The sequence below is a fragment of the Lissotriton vulgaris genome, chromosome 12, assembly GCF_964263255.1.
Source record: "Lissotriton vulgaris chromosome 12, aLisVul1.2, whole genome shotgun sequence".
NCBI lineage: Eukaryota > Metazoa > Chordata > Amphibia > Caudata > Salamandridae > Lissotriton > Lissotriton vulgaris.
In genome coordinates this window covers 491,659,384-491,674,088 of record NC_141700.1, presented here as the reverse complement: position 1 = coordinate 491,674,088, position 14,705 = coordinate 491,659,384, and the positions used below count along the sequence as shown (strand labels likewise).

Below are 14,705 nucleotides of genomic sequence, written 5' to 3'. Positions count from 1 at the left end.
GAGGGCAAGAACTAGGCCGGCGAGGGAAACAGGATCAAACTTCAGAGTCTCTGCTCAAAGCACAGAAAAGCAAAAAGGTGGGCAGTTCCAAGTGTCTGCCTGGGAATATGCAAATTCTTTTTGTACACACCTCAGCTCATTAGGAGGTGTCGGGGCTGCTGGGCAAGGGGAACGGGAAGCGTGAATCAGGCTTTCACTGAAGTGGCACTGTAGGACTTTCGTCCCCAACGATTTTACGCTTTCCCCACCATCCCTCCAATCGATAGGCTGTGAGCCACCACTGTTCTATGCAAATAGCCATGCACTTTAAGTCCCTTTTTCACACGTATTTTCATTAAAGCTGAATATATAAGTATAGATCTGTCTAGGCTGGAGGCACTTGAAACAAGACTAACGAGCCCCTTCAAGTGTACCTGAGAGGAATCTGACTCAGGATTGGCCACCTTCTAAGGGCACCTCTAACGGGCACAAATATCGTGCAAGCCCTATGAAAAGCGCAGCATGAGTCTTGGTGCCACCTTTTAAAAGGAGAGTGACGTCTGGCCTCTGGCAGCAGGAATGTTGAGAAAAGAGAAAATATACTGCCTGCTATCGTGCAGTTTCAAGATAGTCAAGGAAAAGCAATCTCATGCACTGCCCAAGCTCTGTCCCATGATGCACCTCTCCTACACTCTGTCTATGCAAATGAGCAAGCAGAGAGATCAGGAATAAAACACCAAGCTCATGTTCCCTTATAACAGTAGCAGACAACTCCTAAATGTTCCCCAACTTCTAATGCTTTTCTTTTAAACAAATGATAAACAGCCTCACCTGTGGTAAGGCTTAAAAAAATTGAATAAACTCGTAAATGTTCCTCTCCACGGAAATCTTTAGTAAAAGGCGAAAGATTTTTTCGTTTTGAAGAGAAACCAGAGTAAGTTAGAATATGGCTCTCTGGGGGTTAGAGGCACCAGATCAAAGACCCTATCATTGCGAGGGTGAGGACCTGAGAGGTATTTGCAGCCTCTAAAAAAGAGGGCAAGAACTAGGCCGGCGAGGGAAACAGGATCAAACTTCAGAGTCTCTGCTCAAAGCACAGAAAAGCAAAAAGGTGGGCAGTTCCAAGTGTCTGCCTGGGAATATGCAAATTCTTTTTGTACACACCTCAGCTCATTAGGAGGTGTCGGGGCTGCTGGGCAAGGGGAACGGGAAGCGTGAATCAGGCTTTCACTGAAGTGGCACTGTAGGACTTTCGTCCCCAACGATTTTACGCTTTCCCCACCATCCCTCCAATCGATAGGCTGTGAGCCACCACTGTTCTATGCAAATAGCCATGCACTTTAAGTCCCTTTTTCACACGTATTTTCATTAAAGCTGAATATATAAGTATAGATCTGTCTAGGCTGGAGGCACTTGAAACAAGACTAACGAGCCCCTTCAAGTGTACCTGAGAGGAATCTGACTCAGGATTGGCCACCTTCTAAGGGCACCTCTAACGGGCACAAATATCGTGCAAGCCCTATGAAAAGCGCAGCATGAGTCTTGGTGCCACCTTTTAAAAGGAGAGTGACGTCTGGCCTCTGGCAGCAGGAATGTTGAGAAAAGAGAAAATATACTGCCTGCTATCGTGCAGTTTCAAGATAGTCAAGGAAAAGCAATCTCATGCACTGCCCAAGCTCTGTCCCATGATGCACCTCTCCTACACTCTGTCTATGCAAATGAGCAAGCAGAGAGATCAGGAATAAAACACCAAGCTCATGTTCCCTTATAACAGTAGCAGACAACTCCTAAATGTTCCCCAACTTCTAATGCTTTTCTTTTAAACAAATGATAAACAGCCTCACCTGTGGTAAGGCTTAAAAAAATTGAATAAACTCGTAAATGTTCCTCTCCACGGAAATCTTTAGTAAAAGGCGAAAGATTTTTTCGTTTTGAAGAGAAACCAGAGTAAGTTAGAATATGGCTCTCTGGGGGTTAGAGGCACCAGATCAAAGACCCTATCATTGCGAGGGTGAGGACCTGAGAGGTATTTGCAGCCTCTAAAAAAGAGGGCAAGAACTAGGCCGGCGAGGGAAACAGGATCAAACTTCAGAGTCTCTGCTCAAAGCACAGAAAAGCAAAAAGGTGGGCAGTTCCAAGTGTCTGCCTGGGAATATGCAAATTCTTTTTGTACACACCTCAGCTCATTAGGAGGTGTCGGGGCTGCTGGGCAAGGGGAACGGGAAGCGTGAATCAGGCTTTCACTGAAGTGGCACTGTAGGACTTTCGTCCCCAACGATTTTACGCTTTCCCCACCATCCCTCCAATCGATAGGCTGTGAGCCACCACTGTTCTATGCAAATAGCCATGCACTTTAAGTCCCTTTTTCACACGTATTTTCATTAAAGCTGAATATATAAGTATAGATCTGTCTAGGCTGGAGGCACTTGAAACAAGACTAACGAGCCCCTTCAAGTGTACCTGAGAGGAATCTGACTCAGGATTGGCCACCTTCTAAGGGCACCTCTAACGGGCACAAATATCGTGCAAGCCCTATGAAAAGCGCAGCATGAGTCTTGGTGCCACCTTTTAAAAGGAGAGTGACGTCTGGCCTCTGGCAGCAGGAATGTTGAGAAAAGAGAAAATATACTGCCTGCTATCGTGCAGTTTCAAGATAGTCAAGGAAAAGCAATCTCATGCACTGCCCAAGCTCTGTCCCATGATGCACCTCTCCTACACTCTGTCTATGCAAATGAGCAAGCAGAGAGATCAGGAATAAAACACCAAGCTCATGTTCCCTTATAACAGTAGCAGACAACTCCTAAATGTTCCCCAACTTCTAATGCTTTTCTTTTAAACAAATGATAAACAGCCTCACCTGTGGTAAGGCTTAAAAAAATTGAATAAACTCGTAAATGTTCCTCTCCACAGAAATCTTTAGTAAAAGGCGAAAGATTTTTTCGTTTTGAAGAGAAACCAGAGTAAGTTAGAATATGGCTCTCTGGGGGTTAGAGGCACCAGATCAAAGACCCTATCATTGCGAGGGTGAGGACCTGAGAGGTATTTGCAGCCTCTAAAAAAGAGGGCAAGAACTAGGCCGGTGAGGGAAACAGGATCAAACTTCAGAGTCTCTGCTCAAAGCACAGAAAAGCAAAAAGGTGGGCAGTTCCAAGTGTCTGCCTGGGAATATGCAAATTCTTTTTGTACACACCTCAGCTCATTAGGAGGTGTCGGGGCTGCTGGGCAAGGGGAACGGGAAGCGTGAATCAGGCTTTCACTGAAGTGGCACTGTAGGACTTTCGTCCCCAACGATTTTACGCTTTCCCCACCATCCCTCCAATCGATAGGCTGTGAGCCACCACTGTTCTATGCAAATAGCCATGCACTTTAAGTCCCTTTTTCACACGTATTTTCATTAAAGCTGAATATATAAGTATAGATCTGTCTAGGCTGGAGGCACATGAAACAAGACAAACGAGCCCCTTCAAGTGTACCTGAGAGGAATCTGACTCAGGATTGGCCACCCTCTAAGGGCACCTCTAACGGGCACAAATAACGGGCAAGCCCTATGAAAAGCGCAGCATGACTCTTGGTGCCACCTTTTAAAAGGAGAGTGACGTCTGGCCTCTGGCAGCAGGAATGTTGAGAAAAGAGAAAATACACTGCCTGCTATCGTGCAGTTTCAAGATAGTCAAGGAAAAGCAATCTCATGCACTGCCCAAGCTCTTTCCCATGATGCACCTCTCCTACACTCTGTCTATGCAAATGAGCAAGCAGAGAGATCAGGAATAAAACACCAAGCTCATGTTCCCTTATAACAGTAGCAGACAACTCCTAAATGTTCCCCAACTTCTAATGCTTTTCTTTTAAACAAATGATAAACAGCCTCACCTGTGGTAAGGCTTAAAAAAATTGAATAAACTCGTAAATGTTCCTCTCCACGGAAATCTTTAGTAAAAGGCGAAAGATTTTTTCGTTTTGAAGAGAAACCAGAGTAAGTTAGAATATGGCTCTCTGGGGGTTAGAGGCACCAGATCAAAGACCCTATCATTGCGAGGGTGAGGACCTGAGAGGTATTTGCAGCCTCTAAAAAAGAGGGCAAGAACTAGGCCGGTGAGGGAAACAGGATCAAACTTCAGAGTCTCTGCTCAAAGCACAGAAAAGCAAAAAGGTGGGCAGTTCCAAGTGTCTGCCTGGGAATATGCAAATTCTTTTTGTACACACCTCAGCTCATTAGGAGGTGTCGGGGCTGCTGGGCAAGGGGAACGGGAAGCGTGAATCAGGCTTTCACTGAAGTGGCACTGTAGGACTTTCGTCCCCAACGATTTTACGCTTTCCCCACCATCCCTCCAATCGATAGGCTGTGAGCCACCACTGTTCTATGCAAATAGCCATGCACTTTAAGTCCCTTTTTCACACGTATTTTCATTAAAGCTGAATATATAAGTATAGATCTGTCTAGGCTGGAGGCACATGAAACAAGACAAACGAGCCCCTTCAAGTGTACCTGAGAGGAATCTGACTCAGGATTGGCCACCCTCTAAGGGCACCTCTAACGGGCACAAATAACGGGCAAGCCCTATGAAAAGCGCAGCATGACTCTTGGTGCCACCTTTTAAAAGGAGAGTGACGTCTGGCCTCTGGCAGCAGGAATGTTGAGAAAAGAGAAAATACACTGCCTGCTATCGTGCAGTTTCAAGATAGTCAAGGAAAAGCAATCTCATGCACTGCCCAAGCTCTGTCCCATGATGCACCTCTCCTACACTCTGTCTATGCAAATGAGCAAGCAGAGAGATCAGGAATAAAACACCAAGCTCATGTTCCCTTATAACAGTAGCAGACAACTCCTAAATGTTCCCCAACTTCTAATGCTTTTCTTTTAAACAAATGATAAACAGCCTCACCTGTGGTAAGGCTTAAAAAAATTGAATAAACTCGTAAATGTTCCTCTCCACGGAAATCTTTAGTAAAAGGCGAAAGATTTTTTCGTTTTGAAGAGAAACCAGAGTAAGTTAGAATATGGCTATCTGGGGGTTAGAGGCACCAGATCAAAGACCCTATCATTGCGAGGGTGAGGACCTGAGAGGTATTTGCAGCCTCTAAAAAAGAGGGCAAGAACTAGGCCGGCGAGGGAAACAGGATCAAACTTCAGAGTCTCTGCTCAAAGCACAGAAAAGCAAAAAGGTGGGCAGTTCCAAGTGTCTGCCTGGGAATATGCAAATTCTTTTTGTACACACCTCAGCTCATTAGGAGGTGTCGGGGCTGCTGGGCAAGGGGAACGGGAAGCGTGAATCAGGCTTTCACTGAAGTGGCACTGTAGGACTTTCGTCCCCAACGATTTTACGCTTTCCCCACCATCCCTCCAATCGATAGGCTGTGAGCCACCACTGTTCTATGCAAATAGCCATGCACTTTAAGTCCCTTTTTCACACGTATTTTCATTAAAGCTGAATATATAAGTATAGATCTGTCTAGGCTGGAGGCACTTGAAACAAGACTAACGAGCCCCTTCAAGTGTACCTGAGAGGAATCTGACTCAGGATTGGCCACCTTCTAAGGGCACCTCTAACGGGCACAAATATCGTGCAAGCCCTATGAAAAGCGCAGCATGAGTCTTGGTGCCACCTTTTAAAAGGAGAGTGACGTCTGGCCTCTGGCAGCAGGAATGTTGAGAAAAGAGAAAATATACTGCCTGCTATCGTGCAGTTTCAAGATAGTCAAGGAAAAGCAATCTCATGCACTGCCCAAGCTCTGTCCCATGATGCACCTCTCCTACACTCTGTCTATGCAAATGAGCAAGCAGAGAGATCAGGAATAAAACACCAAGCTCATGTTCCCTTATAACAGTAGCAGACAACTCCTAAATATTCCCCAACTTCTAATGCTTTTCTTTTAAACAAATGATAAACAGCCTCACCTGTGGTAAGGCTTAAAAAAATTGAATAAACTCGTAAATGTTCCTCTCCACGGAAATCTTTAGTAAAAGGCGAAAGATTTTTTCGTTTTGAAGAGAAACCAGAGTAAGTTAGAATATGGCTCTCTGGGGGTTAGAGGCACCAGATCAAAGACCCTATCATTGCGAGGGTGAGGACCTGAGAGGTATTTGCAGCCTCTAAAAAAGAGGGCAAGAACTAGGCCGGTGAGGGAAACAGGATCAAACTTCAGAGTCTCTGCTCAAAGCACAGAAAAGCAAAAAGGTGGGCAGTTCCAAGTGTCTGCCTGGGAATATGCAAATTCTTTTTGTACACACCTCAGCTCATTAGGAGGTGTCGGGGCTGCTGGGCAAGGGGAACGGGAAGCGTGAATCAGGCTTTCACTGAAGTGGCACTGTAGGACTTTCGTCCCCAACGATTTTACGCTTTCCCCACCATCCCTCCAATCGATAGGCTGTGAGCCACCACTGTTCTATGCAAATAGCCATGCACTTTAAGTCCCTTTTTCACACGTATTTTCATTAAAGCTGAATATATAAGTATAGATCTGTCTAGGCTGGAGGCACTTGAAACAAGACTAACGAGCCCCTTCAAGTGTACCTGAGAGGAATCTGACTCAGGATTGGCCACCTTCTAAGGGCACCTCTAACGGGCACAAATATCGTGCAAGCCCTATGAAAAGCGCAGCATGAGTCTTGGTGCCACCTTTTAAAAGGAGAGTGACGTCTGGCCTCTGGCAGCAGGAATGTTGAGAAAAGAGAAAATATACTGCCTGCTATCGTGCAGTTTCAAGATAGTCAAGGAAAAGCAATCTCATGCACTGCCCAAGCTCTGTCCCATGATGCACCTCTCCTACACTCTGTCTATGCAAATGAGCAAGCAGAGAGATCAGGAATAAAACACCAAGCTCATGTTCCCTTATAACAGTAGCAGACAACTCCTAAATGTTCCCCAACTTCTAATGCTTTTCTTTTAAACAAATGATAAACAGCCTCACCTGTGGTAAGGCTTAAAAAAATTGAATAAACTCGTAAATGTTCCTCTCCACGGAAATCTTTAGTAAAAGGCGAAAGATTTTTTCGTTTTGAAGAGAAACCAGAGTAAGTTAGAATATGGCTCTCTGGGGGTTAGAGGCACCAGATCAAAGACCCTATCATTGCGAGGGTGAGGACCTGAGAGGTATTTGCAGCCTCTAAAAAAGAGGGCAAGAACTAGGCCGGCGAGGGAAACAGGATCAAACTTCAGAGTCTCTGCTCAAAGCACAGAAAAGCAAAAAGGTGGGCAGTTCCAAGTGTCTGCCTGGGAATATGCAAATTCTTTTTGTACACACCTCAGCTCATTAGGAGGTGTCGGGGCTGCTGGGCAAGGGGAACGGGAAGCGTGAATCAGGCTTTCACTGAAGTGGCACTGTAGGACTTTCGTCCCCAACGATTTTACGCTTTCCCCACCATCCCTCCAATCGATAGGCTGTGAGCCACCACTGTTCTATGCAAATAGCCATGCACTTTAAGTCCCTTTTTCACACGTATTTTCATTAAAGCTGAATATATAAGTATAGATCTGTCTAGGCTGGAGGCACTTGAAACAAGACTAACGAGCCCCTTCAAGTGTACCTGAGAGGAATCTGACTCAGGATTGGCCACCTTCTAAGGGCACCTCTAACGGGCACAAATATCGTGCAAGCCCTATGAAAAGCGCAGCATGAGTCTTGGTGCCACCTTTTAAAAGGAGAGTGACGTCTGGCCTCTGGCAGCAGGAATGTTGAGAAAAGAGAAAATATACTGCCTGCTATCGTGCAGTTTCAAGATAGTCAAGGAAAAGCAATCTCATGCACTGCCCAAGCTCTGTCCCATGATGCACCTCTCCTACACTCTGTCTATGCAAATGAGCAAGCAGAGAGATCAGGAATAAAACACCAAGCTCATGTTCCCTTATAACAGTAGCAGACAACTCCTAAATGTTCCCCAACTTCTAATGCTTTTCTTTTAAACAAATGATAAACAGCCTCACCTGTGGTAAGGCTTAAAAAAATTGAATAAACTCGTAAATGTTCCTCTCCACAGAAATCTTTAGTAAAAGGCGAAAGATTTTTTCGTTTTGAAGAGAAACCAGAGTAAGTTAGAATATGGCTCTCTGGGGGTTAGAGGCACCAGATCAAAGACCCTATCATTGCGAGGGTGAGGACCTGAGAGGTATTTGCAGCCTCTAAAAAAGAGGGCAAGAACTAGGCCGGTGAGGGAAACAGGATCAAACTTCAGAGTCTCTGCTCAAAGCACAGAAAAGCAAAAAGGTGGGCAGTTCCAAGTGTCTGCCTGGGAATATGCAAATTCTTTTTGTACACACCTCAGCTCATTAGGAGGTGTCGGGGCTGCTGGGCAAGGGGAACGGGAAGCGTGAATCAGGCTTTCACTGAAGTGGCACTGTAGGACTTTCGTCCCCAACGATTTTACGCTTTCCCCACCATCCCTCCAATCGATAGGCTGTGAGCCACCACTGTTCTATGCAAATAGCCATGCACTTTAAGTCCCTTTTTCACACGTATTTTCATTAAAGCTGAATATATAAGTATAGATCTGTCTAGGCTGGAGGCACATGAAACAAGACAAACGAGCCCCTTCAAGTGTACCTGAGAGGAATCTGACTCAGGATTGGCCACCCTCTAAGGGCACCTCTAACGGGCACAAATAACGGGCAAGCCCTATGAAAAGCGCAGCATGACTCTTGGTGCCACCTTTTAAAAGGAGAGTGACGTCTGGCCTCTGGCAGCAGGAATGTTGAGAAAAGAGAAAATACACTGCCTGCTATCGTGCAGTTTCAAGATAGTCAAGGAAAAGCAATCTCATGCACTGCCCAAGCTCTTTCCCATGATGCACCTCTCCTACACTCTGTCTATGCAAATGAGCAAGCAGAGAGATCAGGAATAAAACACCAAGCTCATGTTCCCTTATAACAGTAGCAGACAACTCCTAAATGTTCCCCAACTTCTAATGCTTTTCTTTTAAACAAATGATAAACAGCCTCACCTGTGGTAAGGCTTAAAAAAATTGAATAAACTCGTAAATGTTCCTCTCCACGGAAATCTTTAGTAAAAGGCGAAAGATTTTTTCGTTTTGAAGAGAAACCAGAGTAAGTTAGAATATGGCTCTCTGGGGGTTAGAGGCACCAGATCAAAGACCCTATCATTGCGAGGGTGAGGACCTGAGAGGTATTTGCAGCCTCTAAAAAAGAGGGCAAGAACTAGGCCGGTGAGGGAAACAGGATCAAACTTCAGAGTCTCTGCTCAAAGCACAGAAAAGCAAAAAGGTGGGCAGTTCCAAGTGTCTGCCTGGGAATATGCAAATTCTTTTTGTACACACCTCAGCTCATTAGGAGGTGTCGGGGCTGCTGGGCAAGGGGAACGGGAAGCGTGAATCAGGCTTTCACTGAAGTGGCACTGTAGGACTTTCGTCCCCAACGATTTTACGCTTTCCCCACCATCCCTCCAATCGATAGGCTGTGAGCCACCACTGTTCTATGCAAATAGCCATGCACTTTAAGTCCCTTTTTCACACGTATTTTCATTAAAGCTGAATATATAAGTATAGATCTGTCTAGGCTGGAGGCACATGAAACAAGACAAACGAGCCCCTTCAAGTGTACCTGAGAGGAATCTGACTCAGGATTGGCCACCCTCTAAGGGCACCTCTAACGGGCACAAATAACGGGCAAGCCCTATGAAAAGCGCAGCATGACTCTTGGTGCCACCTTTTAAAAGGAGAGTGACGTCTGGCCTCTGGCAGCAGGAATGTTGAGAAAAGAGAAAATACACTGCCTGCTATCGTGCAGTTTCAAGATAGTCAAGGAAAAGCAATCTCATGCACTGCCCAAGCTCTGTCCCATGATGCACCTCTCCTACACTCTGTCTATGCAAATGAGCAAGCAGAGAGATCAGGAATAAAACACCAAGCTCATGTTCCCTTATAACAGTAGCAGACAACTCCTAAATGTTCCCCAACTTCTAATGCTTTTCTTTTAAACAAATGATAAACAGCCTCACCTGTGGTAAGGCTTAAAAAAATTGAATAAACTCGTAAATGTTCCTCTCCACGGAAATCTTTAGTAAAAGGCGAAAGATTTTTTCGTTTTGAAGAGAAACCAGAGTAAGTTAGAATATGGCTATCTGGGGGTTAGAGGCACCAGATCAAAGACCCTATCATTGCGAGGGTGAGGACCTGAGAGGTATTTGCAGCCTCTAAAAAAGAGGGCAAGAACTAGGCCGGCGAGGGAAACAGGATCAAACTTCAGAGTCTCTGCTCAAAGCACAGAAAAGCAAAAAGGTGGGCAGTTCCAAGTGTCTGCCTGGGAATATGCAAATTCTTTTTGTACACACCTCAGCTCATTAGGAGGTGTCGGGGCTGCTGGGCAAGGGGAACGGGAAGCGTGAATCAGGCTTTCACTGAAGTGGCACTGTAGGACTTTCGTCCCCAACGATTTTACGCTTTCCCCACCATCCCTCCAATCGATAGGCTGTGAGCCACCACTGTTCTATGCAAATAGCCATGCACTTTAAGTCCCTTTTTCACACGTATTTTCATTAAAGCTGAATATATAAGTATAGATCTGTCTAGGCTGGAGGCACTTGAAACAAGACTAACGAGCCCCTTCAAGTGTACCTGAGAGGAATCTGACTCAGGATTGGCCACCTTCTAAGGGCACCTCTAACGGGCACAAATATCGTGCAAGCCCTATGAAAAGCGCAGCATGAGTCTTGGTGCCACCTTTTAAAAGGAGAGTGACGTCTGGCCTCTGGCAGCAGGAATGTTGAGAAAAGAGAAAATATACTGCCTGCTATCGTGCAGTTTCAAGATAGTCAAGGAAAAGCAATCTCATGCACTGCCCAAGCTCTGTCCCATGATGCACCTCTCCTACACTCTGTCTATGCAAATGAGCAAGCAGAGAGATCAGGAATAAAACACCAAGCTCATGTTCCCTTATAACAGTAGCAGACAACTCCTAAATATTCCCCAACTTCTAATGCTTTTCTTTTAAACAAATGATAAACAGCCTCACCTGTGGTAAGGCTTAAAAAAATTGAATAAACTCGTAAATGTTCCTCTCCACGGAAATCTTTAGTAAAAGGCGAAAGATTTTTTCGTTTTGAAGAGAAACCAGAGTAAGTTAGAATATGGCTCTCTGGGGGTTAGAGGCACCAGATCAAAGACCCTATCATTGCGAGGGTGAGGACCTGAGAGGTATTTGCAGCCTCTAAAAAAGAGGGCAAGAACTAGGCCGGTGAGGGAAACAGGATCAAACTTCAGAGTCTCTGCTCAAAGCACAGAAAAGCAAAAAGGTGGGCAGTTCCAAGTGTCTGCCTGGGAATATGCAAATTCTTTTTGTACACACCTCAGCTCATTAGGAGGTGTCGGGGCTGCTGGGCAAGGGGAACGGGAAGCGTGAATCAGGCTTTCACTGAAGTGGCACTGTAGGACTTTCGTCCCCAACGATTTTACGCTTTCCCCACCATCCCTCCAATCGATAGGCTGTGAGCCACCACTGTTCTATGCAAATAGCCATGCACTTTAAGTCCCTTTTTCACACGTATTTTCATTAAAGCTGAATATATAAGTATAGATCTGTCTAGGCTGGAGGCACTTGAAACAAGACTAACGAGCCCCTTCAAGTGTACCTGAGAGGAATCTGACTCAGGATTGGCCACCTTCTAAGGGCACCTCTAACGGGCACAAATATCGTGCAAGCCCTATGAAAAGCGCAGCATGAGTCTTGGTGCCACCTTTTAAAAGGAGAGTGACGTCTGGCCTCTGGCAGCAGGAATGTTGAGAAAAGAGAAAATATACTGCCTGCTATCGTGCAGTTTCAAGATAGTCAAGGAAAAGCAATCTCATGCACTGCCCAAGCTCTGTCCCATGATGCACCTCTCCTACACTCTGTCTATGCAAATGAGCAAGCAGAGAGATCAGGAATAAAACACCAAGCTCATGTTCCCTTATAACAGTAGCAGACAACTCCTAAATATTCCCCAACTTCTAATGCTTTTCTTTTAAACAAATGATAAACAGCCTCACCTGTGGTAAGGCTTAAAAAAATTGAATAAACTCGTAAATGTTCCTCTCCACGGAAATCTTTAGTAAAAGGCGAAAGATTTTTTCGTTTTGAAGAGAAACCAGAGTAAGTTAGAATATGGCTCTCTGGGGGTTAGAGGCACCAGATCAAAGACCCTATCATTGCGAGGGTGAGGACCTGAGAGGTATTTGCAGCCTCTAAAAAAGAGGGCAAGAACTAGGCCGGTGAGGGAAACAGGATCAAACTTCAGAGTCTCTGCTCAAAGCACAGAAAAGCAAAAAGGTGGGCAGTTCCAAGTGTCTGCCTGGGAATATGCAAATTCTTTTTGTACACACCTCAGCTCATTAGGAGGTGTCGGGGCTGCTGGGCAAGGGGAACGGGAAGCGTGAATCAGGCTTTCACTGAAGTGGCACTGTAGGACTTTCGTCCCCAACGATTTTACGCTTTCCCCACCATCCCTCCAATCGATAGGCTGTGAGCCACCACTGTTCTATGCAAATAGCCATGCACTTTAAGTCCCTTTTTCACACGTATTTTCATTAAAGCTGAATATATAAGTATAGATCTGTCTAGGCTGGAGGCACATGAAACAAGACAAACGAGCCCCTTCAAGTGTACCTGAGAGGAATCTGACTCAGGATTGGCCACCCTCTAAGGGCACCTCTAACGGGCACAAATAACGGGCAAGCCCTATGAAAAGCGCAGCATGACTCTTGGTGCCACCTTTTAAAAGGAGAGTGACGTCTGGCCTCTGGCAGCAGGAATGTTGAGAAAAGAGAAAATACACTGCCTGCTATCGTGCAGTTTCAAGATAGTCAAGGAAAAGCAATCTCATGCACTGCCCAAGCTCTTTCCCATGATGCACCTCTCCTACACTCTGTCTATGCAAATGAGCAAGCAGAGAGATCAGGAATAAAACACCAAGCTCATGTTCCCTTATAACAGTAGCAGACAACTCCTAAATGTTCCCCAACTTCTAATGCTTTTCTTTTAAACAAATGATAAACAGCCTCACCTGTGGTAAGGCTTAAAAAAATTGAATAAACTCGTAAATGTTCCTCTCCACGGAAATCTTTAGTAAAAGGCGAAAGATTTTTTCGTTTTGAAGAGAAACCAGAGTAAGTTAGAATATGGCTCTCTGGGGGTTAGAGGCACCAGATCAAAGACCCTATCATTGCGAGGGTGAGGACCTGAGAGGTATTTGCAGCCTCTAAAAAAGAGGGCAAGAACTAGGCCGGTGAGGGAAACAGGATCAAACTTCAGAGTCTCTGCTCAAAGCACAGAAAAGCAAAAAGGTGGGCAGTTCCAAGTGTCTGCCTGGGAATATGCAAATTCTTTTTGTACACACCTCAGCTCATTAGGAGGTGTCGGGGCTGCTGGGCAAGGGGAACGGGAAGCGTGAATCAGGCTTTCACTGAAGTGGCACTGTAGGACTTTCGTCCCCAACGATTTTACGCTTTCCCCACCATCCCTCCAATCGATAGGCTGTGAGCCACCACTGTTCTATGCAAATAGCCATGCACTTTAAGTCCCTTTTTCACACGTATTTTCATTAAAGCTGAATATATAAGTATAGATCTGTCTAGGCTGGAGGCACATGAAACAAGACAAACGAGCCCCTTCAAGTGTACCTGAGAGGAATCTGACTCAGGATTGGCCACCCTCTAAGGGCACCTCTAACGGGCACAAATAACGGGCAAGCCCTATGAAAAGCGCAGCATGACTCTTGGTGCCACCTTTTAAAAGGAGAGTGACGTCTGGCCTCTGGCAGCAGGAATGTTGAGAAAAGAGAAAATACACTGCCTGCTATCGTGCAGTTTCAAGATAGTCAAGGAAAAGCAATCTCATGCACTGCCCAAGCTCTTTCCCATGATGCACCTCTCCTACACTCTGTCTATGCAAATGAGCAAGCAGAGAGATCAGGAATAAAACACCAAGCTCATGTTCCCTTATAACAGTAGCAGACAACTCCTAAATGTTCCCCAACTTCTAATGCTTTTCTTTTAAACAAATGATAAACAGCCTCACCTGTGGTAAGGCTTAAAAAAATTGAATAAACTCGTAAATGTTCCTCTCCACGGAAATCTTTAGTAAAAGGCGAAAGATTTTTTCGTTTTGAAGAGAAACCAGAGTAAGTTAGAATATGGCTCTCTGGGGGTTAGAGGCACCAGATCAAAGACCCTATCATTGCGAGGGTGAGGACCTGAGAGGTATTTGCAGCCTCTAAAAAAGAGGGCAAGAACTAGGCCGGTGAGGGAAACAGGATCAAACTTCAGAGTCTCTGCTCAAAGCACAGAAAAGCAAAAAGGTGGGCAGTTCCAAGTGTCTGCCTGGGAATATGCAAATTCTTTTTGTACACACCTCAGCTCATTAGGAGGTGTCGGGGCTGCTGGGCAAGGGGAACGGGAAGCGTGAATCAGGCTTTCACTGAAGTGGCACTGTAGGACTTTCGTCCCCAACGATTTTACGCTTTCCCCACCATCCCTCCAATCGATAGGCTGTGAGCCACCACTGTTCTATGCAAATAGCCATGCACTTTAAGTCCCTTTTTCACACGTATTTTCATTAAAGCTGAATATATAAGTATAGATCTGTCTAGGCTGGAGGCACATGAAACAAGACAAACGAGCCCCTTCAAGTGTACCTGAGAGGAATCTGACTCAGGATTGGCCACCCTCTAAGGGCACCTCTAACGGGCACAAATAACGGGCAAGCCCTATGAAAAGCGCAGCATGACTCTTGGTGCCACCTTTT

General features: G+C 45.4%; 14 non-coding genes across 14 annotated transcripts; all 14 read right to left on the bottom strand.

Annotated features, from left to right (window-relative positions):
* Positions 1-802: 802 nt before the first annotated feature.
* On the bottom strand, positions 803-917 carry LOC147677292 (U5 spliceosomal RNA). Its single transcript, XR_015303262.1, has one exon. It is a non-coding gene; the product is annotated as a U5 spliceosomal RNA (small nuclear RNA).
* An 898-nt stretch (positions 918-1,815) lies between these two features.
* On the bottom strand, positions 1,816-1,930 carry LOC147677291 (U5 spliceosomal RNA). Its single transcript, XR_015303261.1, has one exon. It is a non-coding gene; the product is annotated as a U5 spliceosomal RNA (small nuclear RNA).
* An 898-nt stretch (positions 1,931-2,828) lies between these two features.
* On the bottom strand, positions 2,829-2,943 carry LOC147677290 (U5 spliceosomal RNA). Its single transcript, XR_015302685.1, has one exon. It is a non-coding gene; the product is annotated as a U5 spliceosomal RNA (small nuclear RNA).
* Positions 2,944-3,841: 898 nt separating this feature from the next.
* LOC147677289 (U5 spliceosomal RNA) lies at positions 3,842-3,956 on the bottom strand. Its single transcript, XR_015303260.1, has one exon. It is a non-coding gene; the product is annotated as a U5 spliceosomal RNA (small nuclear RNA).
* Positions 3,957-4,854: 898 nt separating this feature from the next.
* Positions 4,855-4,969, bottom strand: LOC147677288 (U5 spliceosomal RNA). Its single transcript, XR_015303258.1, has one exon. It is a non-coding gene; the product is annotated as a U5 spliceosomal RNA (small nuclear RNA).
* An 898-nt stretch (positions 4,970-5,867) lies between these two features.
* On the bottom strand, positions 5,868-5,982 carry LOC147677287 (U5 spliceosomal RNA). Its single transcript, XR_015303257.1, has one exon. It is a non-coding gene; the product is annotated as a U5 spliceosomal RNA (small nuclear RNA).
* An 898-nt stretch (positions 5,983-6,880) lies between these two features.
* LOC147677286 (U5 spliceosomal RNA) lies at positions 6,881-6,995 on the bottom strand. Its single transcript, XR_015303256.1, has one exon. It is a non-coding gene; the product is annotated as a U5 spliceosomal RNA (small nuclear RNA).
* Positions 6,996-7,893: 898 nt separating this feature from the next.
* On the bottom strand, positions 7,894-8,008 carry LOC147677285 (U5 spliceosomal RNA). The gene has a single exon (XR_015302684.1). It is a non-coding gene; the product is annotated as a U5 spliceosomal RNA (small nuclear RNA).
* An 898-nt stretch (positions 8,009-8,906) lies between these two features.
* Positions 8,907-9,021, bottom strand: LOC147677284 (U5 spliceosomal RNA). The gene has a single exon (XR_015303255.1). It is a non-coding gene; the product is annotated as a U5 spliceosomal RNA (small nuclear RNA).
* Positions 9,022-9,919: 898 nt separating this feature from the next.
* Positions 9,920-10,034, bottom strand: LOC147677283 (U5 spliceosomal RNA). The gene has a single exon (XR_015303254.1). It is a non-coding gene; the product is annotated as a U5 spliceosomal RNA (small nuclear RNA).
* Positions 10,035-10,932: 898 nt separating this feature from the next.
* Positions 10,933-11,047, bottom strand: LOC147677282 (U5 spliceosomal RNA). The gene has a single exon (XR_015303253.1). It is a non-coding gene; the product is annotated as a U5 spliceosomal RNA (small nuclear RNA).
* An 898-nt stretch (positions 11,048-11,945) lies between these two features.
* Positions 11,946-12,060, bottom strand: LOC147677281 (U5 spliceosomal RNA). Its single transcript, XR_015303252.1, has one exon. It is a non-coding gene; the product is annotated as a U5 spliceosomal RNA (small nuclear RNA).
* Positions 12,061-12,958: 898 nt separating this feature from the next.
* On the bottom strand, positions 12,959-13,073 carry LOC147677280 (U5 spliceosomal RNA). The gene has a single exon (XR_015303251.1). It is a non-coding gene; the product is annotated as a U5 spliceosomal RNA (small nuclear RNA).
* An 898-nt stretch (positions 13,074-13,971) lies between these two features.
* On the bottom strand, positions 13,972-14,086 carry LOC147677279 (U5 spliceosomal RNA). The gene has a single exon (XR_015303250.1). It is a non-coding gene; the product is annotated as a U5 spliceosomal RNA (small nuclear RNA).
* Between the last annotated feature and the right edge of the window lie 619 nt (positions 14,087-14,705).